The sequence below is a fragment of the Podarcis liolepis genome (genome assembly GCF_965112155.1).
Source record: "Podarcis liolepis genome assembly, chromosome: 3".
In the NCBI taxonomy this organism is placed as follows: Eukaryota; Metazoa; Chordata; class Lepidosauria; order Squamata; family Lacertidae; genus Podarcis; species Podarcis liolepis.
The window spans coordinates 65,664,886-65,673,908 of record NC_139557.1 but is presented as its reverse complement, the minus strand read 5'-3'; the positions used below and the strand labels follow the sequence as shown (position 1 = coordinate 65,673,908).

The 9,023-nt window shown below is 40.4% G+C and overlaps 1 long non-coding RNA gene across 2 annotated transcripts; it reads right to left on the bottom strand.

Annotated features, from left to right (window-relative positions):
• Positions 1–265: 265 nt before the first annotated feature.
• Positions 266–7,991, bottom strand: LOC310703038. 2 transcript variants are annotated; one of them, XR_014523912.1, is made up of 4 exons: positions 7,861–7,991; positions 3,543–3,761; positions 1,628–1,814; positions 266–622 (listed from the first exon to the last, which is right to left on the bottom strand). It is a non-coding gene; the product is annotated as an uncharacterized lncRNA (long non-coding RNA). The 2 variants fall into 2 exon arrangements; XR_014523913.1 differs by having other exon boundaries at positions 266–619.
• Positions 7,992–9,023: the final 1,032 nt, after the last annotated feature.

Here is a 9,023-nt window from a genome sequence, read left to right as displayed (position 1 = left end):
TTGTCCGAAACAATCAGGCACATTTTCAATCAGTTTCAATGCCACTTAGCATTTTTATTATTTTAACTCTTAGCCAAAATTGGGATGATAACTGTCACCACTTTAGATTCATCTAAGAATGTTCAGCACAAACTTGTGGGTTAAGAGCAGTGGGGGTGCTGGACAAATCAATGTGAATATTATAATCTAGACATCTGAATATTTAACTTTTTAGATCTGTTAGGATGAGAGAAAACAATAAAACTTTAGAAAATTAGTTATCAGTTTATTTTTTAAAATTTTGTTTATTTTGATTTTGATTTAATCAAAAGAACATGCCCCCAATATGCTTCACTTTGTGTGTTTATCATACATTTGGCTCACCTCTTTCATGGAGGATAAGGCCATCCATGACTACTACTTATGATAGCTCTATTTCTTTCATTATCGGAGAGAGTCGGCCTCTGAATATTAGTGGCTGAGGAACCCGGGCACTCATATCCTGCTTGCAAGCTTCCCTTAGGTATCCTGGTGGCCATTGCAGGAACCCAATTCTGCACTAGGTGGTCCTTTAGTCTGATCCAGAAGCCCTCTTCTATTTATTTTCTCCTGACTTGGCTGCTTAACATCAAATGATGACCTGCTAGGAGACAAAATTTGTTGTAATACATCGATTGTCTCTTACGTTTTTGTTGAGTTAGAATTCCAACACTGGCTACTTGTTTTAAGGGGGGGGGGGCATCATCTGCATTTTTCCTGATTATGTACAGCAGTTCCTGTGGGTATATATTCAGAATCATCCAAGATTTGCTGCCTCCTTGACACTACTACTATTGACACTCCTATTGTCCATGCTCAGATGAACTTCTACATTGCTTCTTTTTGCAAATCAGTGCTATCATCCTTGGTGACTCCATAAACTTGTTCAAAGCTTACCCTACTTTGTTACTCTATTAATAGCTCAGAGTACTTTCACTGGCATCAACTTTTTGATGTTTATTCCCTAATCAGTAGTTTGACTTCCTGAAGCACCATCCTTTGACCCTTAGAGCCAAAGCCTATCTGTTTTTGCCATCTGTTCACTTTTGAGCTGCATTTCATCTCACTTGGATCTTTTCCTTCTACATGAGGGGATGACAAGCACAACACCTGGACCCCTAAATCTTTCACTGTTGTAGATAAATCTTAGTAATCATCTTCAACCTGACATTCAACAAGAATCAACAAAAAATGGAAAAGGCATTTTTTTCATTTTGTTTTTCCAGTGACATGATCACAATACCCCCCACCAACTTCATATTTGCCAAGACGAAAGCCATTGACAATGAGCAATAAAGAACTCTGAGGGAGAAAATATATATCTGGTTTTCTTGTTATATGTTTTCTTGTTCTTGTTACATGATTAAATAATATTATTTTTCATTGAATATGTAATGGTTTTTAATATTCTTTATATATGAAATTATTCAACTGCTTTTATATATGCAATTTTTTATATAATAATAAATATTTCTATTAATGTTTAACTGAAAAACAATTCTCTCAGTTTATAAGGTAAACTACTATACTAGAGGAAGCCCTTAAAATTGAGCAGTTGGCAGCAAGGAGATGTGTTTGTATACCATAATGTGCACACTGGAACACCTACCTGTGAATAAAATTTTAATGAGGCAAGTTATCCAATGTGCCAGATGTCGTTGACCACAAATGAGTATTTTCTGTCTCATACTAAAATGGATGTTTTCTCTCAAGGCAATACAAGGAGTCTCAAGTCACAATTTTAATACCAGTACTTATTCTCTTTGGAATGCAGACACTCAGTTTTTTATACCTTTCTGAAAAAGCAAATGAAGATAGTTTATTGTAAGGTTTAGTATGAGTAAACACACACACACATTTAAAAAAGCTTCATTGTTTTAAAATAATGGCAATTTAATATTTTACACTGCTTCCAGCTTTTTAAGCTTACTTTAAACTTTTAAACTGTTCAAATATCAACTCCTGCATAAGTAATTATGTATCAGGCCTTGCTGTGAAATAATTAGTGTTCCTTTAATCTATATATGACACATTTGTGATTCCCTAGGTCTACCAGGGCAATCGGAACACCTACTATCTACCGTATTTTTTGCTCTATAAGACTCACTTTTTCCCTCCTAAAAAGTAAGGGGAAATGTGTGTGCGTCTTATGGAGCGAATGCAGGCTGTGCAGCTATCCCAGAAGCCAGAACAGCAAGAGCAATCCCTCTTGCTGTTCTGGCTTCTGAGATTCAGAATATTATTTTTTCTTGTTTTCCTCCTCCAAAAACAAGGTGCGTCTTGTGGTCTGGTGCGTCTTATAGAGCGAAAAATACGGTATTTATCATTACCTCTCATAACAAATCCAGTTTGGGAGCCAAAGTGGTCCACCCAAAAATAAGAGAGCAAGTAGTTTCTGCCTACGTATTGAGGGGGGATGGGGGTTCAAAGGTATGCAGAAGTTGCAAATTAAAATAATTTTTCTTCCCCCAAACTCCCAAAGCAGTCTGACCAAAAACGTAAGAGCCCTGCTGAAACAGACCAAAGGCCTATGGAGTCCAGCAACTGCTAGGAAATGCTTTTAGGGTACAGTCTTATGGTCAATGGAAGATTGTCCCAGAGCCATAGGATTTTGCAGAACTTCCTCCTCATTGGTGGAGGAGATCTACCCTTGGAGGCTGCATGGAAAGAACTGATGCCATTGTTCCTTCGCAGTGGCTACTTCCACAGGGGAGGCGGGGTGGGGTGGTGATATTGCAGAGGCAGATCAGGAATGGCTTTAGATCCAGTGAACCCAATTCTCCTGTTCCCCTGAATTATAGAATCATAGAGTTGGAATAGACCACAAGGGCCATCGAGTCCAACCCCCTGCCAAGCAGGAAACACCATCAGAGCACTCCTGACATATGGTTGAATCAGGGTAGAAAGTACATTGGCCCAGGGGCTTGCCTACTTCTTTCTCTTCCTGTTAGGACCAATGCAAAGGAATTGTGGGAGGTGGGGAGACACTGATGGAAGGAAAATGGAAGGAAGGAAGGAAGGAAGGAAGGAAGGAAGGAAGGAAGGAAGGAAACCCCCCTACAACACATTCTGCCTTACAAGTATAAGTTTAGCAAAGCTTTGGATTTGAGATTTCATCTGCCTTCAAGTTGTCCCCCCCCCCCCCATCTAGTAATGGTCTGTTGCTGAGACCATGGCAAGTGGGCATTTTATGGCATGCTAGCCCACAAATATTTTGTCTGGAGTATGTACATGGAGGCTGATCAGTGATAATCCTGTACAAAATATTCCCTTTCCATTGCTAATCTGCCTGCCAAAGCTTCAGCAGAAACCTGTTGCATGAAACCAGCCTTTTAGCACTATACTACAAGAAACTTATAATATGGTGTGTTATTCAATTTGATTTAAAGCCTTCTACCTTAAACCTTTGCAACAAACACACAGCTCTCCTAATTCTTCTTGTTGTTTTTTATTATTATTAAAAACACTTTAAACAATTTCAGCCATGAAAACATTAGATTGGAGAAGTTGGTTGAGAGTCTAACCTTTATTTCCGTGAGTTCCAAGCATTCTGGAGATGATCCCTGGGTAAATGCCATTCTGATTCTATTAAGGTTAAATTTCAAACAGACAGCAAAGGGCAAGACGAGAGCGGAAAGTAATTACAGAGAACAGCGCACATCTGCTTCCCAATGCCTGTTCAAAGTCACCAGCACCAGCACCAAATGGGTTGAAGCTGTGCTCAAGTCCATGAGTGTCGGGTCCTGTTAAACAACAATATAAGCCAGCTTTGAAAATGAAGAGCTGGGAGCATGGGAACATTAGAGTTCACATGTTAAAGAAAGAGTATTATTCTCTTCTTTGAAAAATAGATATCGTTAATTATATTATGAGTGCCTATATATTTTCAGAATCCAGACATGTATCATTTAGAATTGCTATAAAGGCAACGAATGAAGATCATTTTCATGCTTTGGAGAAACTCAAAATTGCAAGAGAGGGAATTAGTAGTAGTAGAATTAGTAGTAGTAGTAGCAGCAGCAGTAGTACTATTAGTATTATCCATACAATGTCATGTGTTTGACAGGTGGTTTCCCTGCCCAGCCATCAAAGTTGGTCCATGGAGTGCGGTTAGATAAAGAGCTGGTCCCCAGAGCCAAAAATTTCCCACACACTTGCTTTACAGGAATATAATTTGTAAATGTGACTGTTATGAAAATTATAAAGTCTAAGATATAAAATAAATGTTCATAAATGTACCAGGCAAACAAATACATAAATATATAAACCACAGGCCTGAAACAGTACAGGAAAATAATCCTGAAGCCATTTTGACTCCCAAATTGACCTCAAATATTTCTCTGCAAGGAGGAAGGAAATGGGAAAATCTCCCCATTGTCTCTTTGCTCACAAATCCTGTTTTAAGGGCGTATATGTGTATGAATAGGGTGAGCCTGTGACCTGGATTCAGGAACTGAGTATTTACCATCACAAACAAATAGCCAGACTGCTCAGGTAATGAAATCAGTGACCATATCAGGTAAACAGGATTTCTGCTGTAGACCGCCTCCTCTGCTGTTGACCACCTCCTTCTGTGATGTATGTATGATGTTTCGAGGGGGGGGGGTTCCCCAGAATACACAACTGGGGGAGAAATGTTGTTGTCCAACAATATCTTAAGGACCCCAGGTTCTCCATCCCTGTAGATGGACAGCAGCCCTTCCAGGAAGCGAGCTGTCAACTCTGTTTCTTCACCACGGAACATTTTGCAATCTATATTCTCACTTTGTTCTTCTCCCTTAATCTCCTCAGGCTCACAATTATACCATGCAGGGTGCTTAAAAAACAAAAACAAAAACCCAACACATAAATTTTATTGTTCAGACAGAACAGGTGCCTGACTATTACTGCCCTGTGTCTGTCACCTCCTGTTTAACCAGCAGGGGAAACAGTAAAACAGTAAAGGGCCGCGCTCTACAAAAACAAGAAAGAACCTAATGGAACAAGGGGAAAGAGGTCTATTTGGAAATACCTGGTTAGCATAAAGGCACAATCAGAATGAACCCTGGCAATAAAATGCCACTAAAACGCTTCCCAATAAATCTTAATGAGAGATTTCCCAGGTGGTTTGCAGTCAGATTGCTGATTGTTACTTAATTAGTACAGGTGCTGTCTGCGTAGGGAAGCTGTAGAGGACAAATGGCTGCCAAGCAGACAACAAACTCAAAGGCAGGCAGCTCCAAATTGGAAACAAAATACGCTTGGCTGCATGATAGGCTGCTGGAGAGAACCTAGCTGGTGGTGAAAAGAAACAGTTGGAAATTTTGAGATAAAAAGAAAAGCTTAAACCATTTTAGAAGCACTTTTTACCAACTCCGACTGGTGTGACAGCTATGACCGGGTAGTTTAGGCAATGGTGTGGCTTCTCTTACTATTTGTATATCGTTCCCTTAACAGTTTGTGATCAGATTACTTGAGAAATAGCCTTACCCCATCTATGCTCACTCAATCACTTTGATTTAAGGAGCAGGCACTGCTACAGAGGCTGCATAATACTCGTTCTACATTTGTAAGGAATTGATATTTATTATGGCAGCATCCACACTTTTGAACTCCCTGCTTATTGACATCAGGCAAGCATCTTCACCGCACTCTTTTAACCTCTTGCTTAAAACATTTTTGTTTAGGCAAGCCTATCCAAACATGTAGAATGCTGACATGTGTTTCAATCTGGTTTTTAGCTTATTGTTGATTTTTCGAATGTTTAAAACTGTTTTTCTCTTACTGATAATTTTAAAAATTCTTTTTGTTTTTTTAAATTCCTTTTTGAGGTTTTATTATAAGTGGTATGTAAAACTTGTAACATTACTTCATTAGTTAATCATCTTTTCACAGATGCTATCAACAGCATAGTTTGTCAATCGAGGCATAATTCTCCTTACACCCAACACCATTGGCTCACTAGGTTCTCTAACCCAGTGTTCCCCAACCTTGGGTCTCCAGCTGTTTTCGGACTGCAATTCCCATCATCCCTGACCACTGGTCTTGTTAGCAAGGGATGATGGGAGTTGTAGTCCAAAAACAGCTGGAGACCCAAGGTTGGGGAACACTGCTCTAACCCAGCTGAGCTGTGCTTTATTTATGGTAGAAAATAGAGGTGGTCCATGAAATACACAAGCCCTCATTTCTGCAACCCTCCAATTTTAACCAAATTACGTCTCACCTATGACCTTCCCTAAATAGCATCTAAGGAGGCAATCAGATTAATCTGGCAGCAGTCAGATTACTGGCTGGAGTTCCCTTTAGAACCCACACAGCCTGTTTTAAAATAGCAGCACCGGTTGCCAGTTCATTTCCCGGCCCATTTCAAAGTGCTCATGTCAGTGTTTGAAGCCCTTGATCACTCAGGTCCCAAATATATGAAATAAAGCATCCTTCGCTACAGGCCCCTTTGAACACTAAGATCAACAGAGGTTGGGAGGGGGGGGGCTCTTGGTATTTCTGCCATCCTTAAATCTCACGGTAGTGGTAGCCCGGGACATGGCATTCTTTGTGATAGTCTCTAAGTTGTGGAGTTTGGTCCCCACAGAGGTGCATCTGACACCTTCATATACAGCAGAGACTGATTAAGATGCTTCACTGTGCCCTGGCCTTTGATACCCAAGATGTGAATTTTCGGACTCACCCTACCATTGGCTATGCTGGCTCTCATAATTTTTAATCATGCAGACTTCAAATCATTTCCAGCAATAATATCATATGACTTTTCCCCTTTTGGGCACCAAGCGGGGAGGAACCCTCAGAAATCAAATATAGACATGCCCTCCACATATGTTAGGTAAAGGTAAAGGGACCCCTGACCATTAGGTCCAGTCGTGACCGACTCTGGGGTTGCGGAGCTCATCTCGCTTTATTGGCCGAGGGAGCCAGTGAACAGCTTCTGGGTCATGTGGCCAGCATGACTAAGCCGCTTCTGGTGAACCAGAGCAGCGCATGGAAATGCCGTTTACCTTCCCGCCGGAGTGGTACCTATTTATCTACTTGCACTTTGATGTGCTTTCAAACTGCTAGGTTGGCAGGAGCTGGGACCGACCAACGGAAGCTCACCCCGTCGCGGGGATTCAAACCGCTGACCTTCAAGTCCTAGGCTCTGTGGTTTAACCCACAGCGCCACCCATGTCCCCTCCACATATGTTACCTAGCTCCTAAACAACTCCTTTGTTAGAGCTGTCTGTTGTATAGCTTTGAAACCCACCCAGTGCTACACAAGGTTTATTCTGAACCACATGCTTCATTAGCATTGGCCACACACTTTCCATTGTTTTTATGCGAGGTGCAAGAGGTAATTACCTCTTTTTGCAGGAAATGCAGCCATGGGCATTGCCATAAATATTCAGATCTTTTAAGGCCATGGGCATTGGCATGCATAGGGAGTGTTCCCAAGAGACAGCTATTTCTCAAATCAGAGTTTCTTGCCATCGCAATAGATTTAAGAGTGAGCTGATGAAGCGTTTTGCAACATTTATCTTCTTGTCTATTCAAAAAGGCACAAAAGCAAACTTTAAATTTAAATATACATTTTTGCCCACTAAAGGAAACAAGCTCCCACTGTAAGTATTGGTTTGGGGGTTCCCTGTCCCTGCCTAGCAACTTTAAAAAAGATTTTTAAGGATTTAGCAATATTCTTTCAATAACAAAATACTTCTTATATATTTTTTTAGTCTTGTCTTTCCACTCTGAACGCAGATCATGTATTAACACTAGCAACATACACATTGCAATAAAATAAGTAAAACAAGCACAGAACCAACAAAACAGAGACATTTAATAAATCAACATTTTAGAGGGATTAGCAAAGGCTACCTGAAACAGAAAGATCTTCAGCCTATGGAGGGAGAGGGCTGTTGTGCTCCTGTCCTGCTTGAGGACTTCCTAGTTGGCCACTGTGAGAACAGGATGATGGACAAGATAGGTCTGTGGTCTGATCCAGCAGGGCTTTTCTTGTGTCCTTAAGAATGACAGAAAGGGGATAAATAGATCTCCCAGGGCAAGCAAGGAACTCCATATTCTAGATGCCACCACCAAAAAGGCCCTTTCTTGTTTTTCTACTAGCTAAGCTTCAGAAGTGGGTGGGACATGCAAGAAAGCCTCTCCTGCTGACCTCAGTGGTTGGGATGGATAATGTGCAAGGAAATCTTATTTTAAATTGCCTGGTTCCAAGGCAAGGATTCATCAATGATTTTTTTTTTGGCCCAGGGTCTTCTTCAGAAATGAATGCAAAAAGAGAGAGAGCATAATTCTACTATTTCCCCCAAGTCACCCCACAAGCTTTCAGAATGGTTGTTTTAATTATTCACATTAAGAATGCAATAGTGCAGGAGAATTAGAAATACAGCACCCAGAAGGCCATTTGTTACATAAAGCGGTGGCAGCTGTGATGAGATAGAAGTACAATGGAGGCTCATATCACTGCTTAGTTGCCTGATCACAGTGTTAGCTGCCAGGGCATGGAGTTTAAATTGAGAGCCAAAAGGTTGATTGTGATGTTGATGCCTGTAGGATGGACTCTACAGAGAGATGTGCCGGGGTGATGATGTCTCTCATTACTGATGACTTTCAAGTGAGGCAGAACTATCATCTTCCTGCAGAAGTGACCTGCTAATTATATTAGTAACAGAAATTAAAGAGGACTTTTTAACACGAACAGCAATAACTGGCAAAGCTGCAGCGACAAGAACAGAATGGATCTGACTTCTGCTGCCCTGCTGTAATGAAGACCTGTGCTGACTTTAGGCTATGCACATAACTAACACTATAACAGCTTTCTGTGACTTTTGTAGTTTGGGTTTGATTCCTCTACATGTTGCAGATTTTGGTAAATCTTTGCTCACACATCCTTCCTTTTCTTTCTAAAATAATAATAATAATAATAATAATAATAATAATAATAATAATAATAATTTATTAATACCCCATCCATCTGGCTGGGTATCAAAAGCATTAAACATTAGATGAGCTGTCATGAT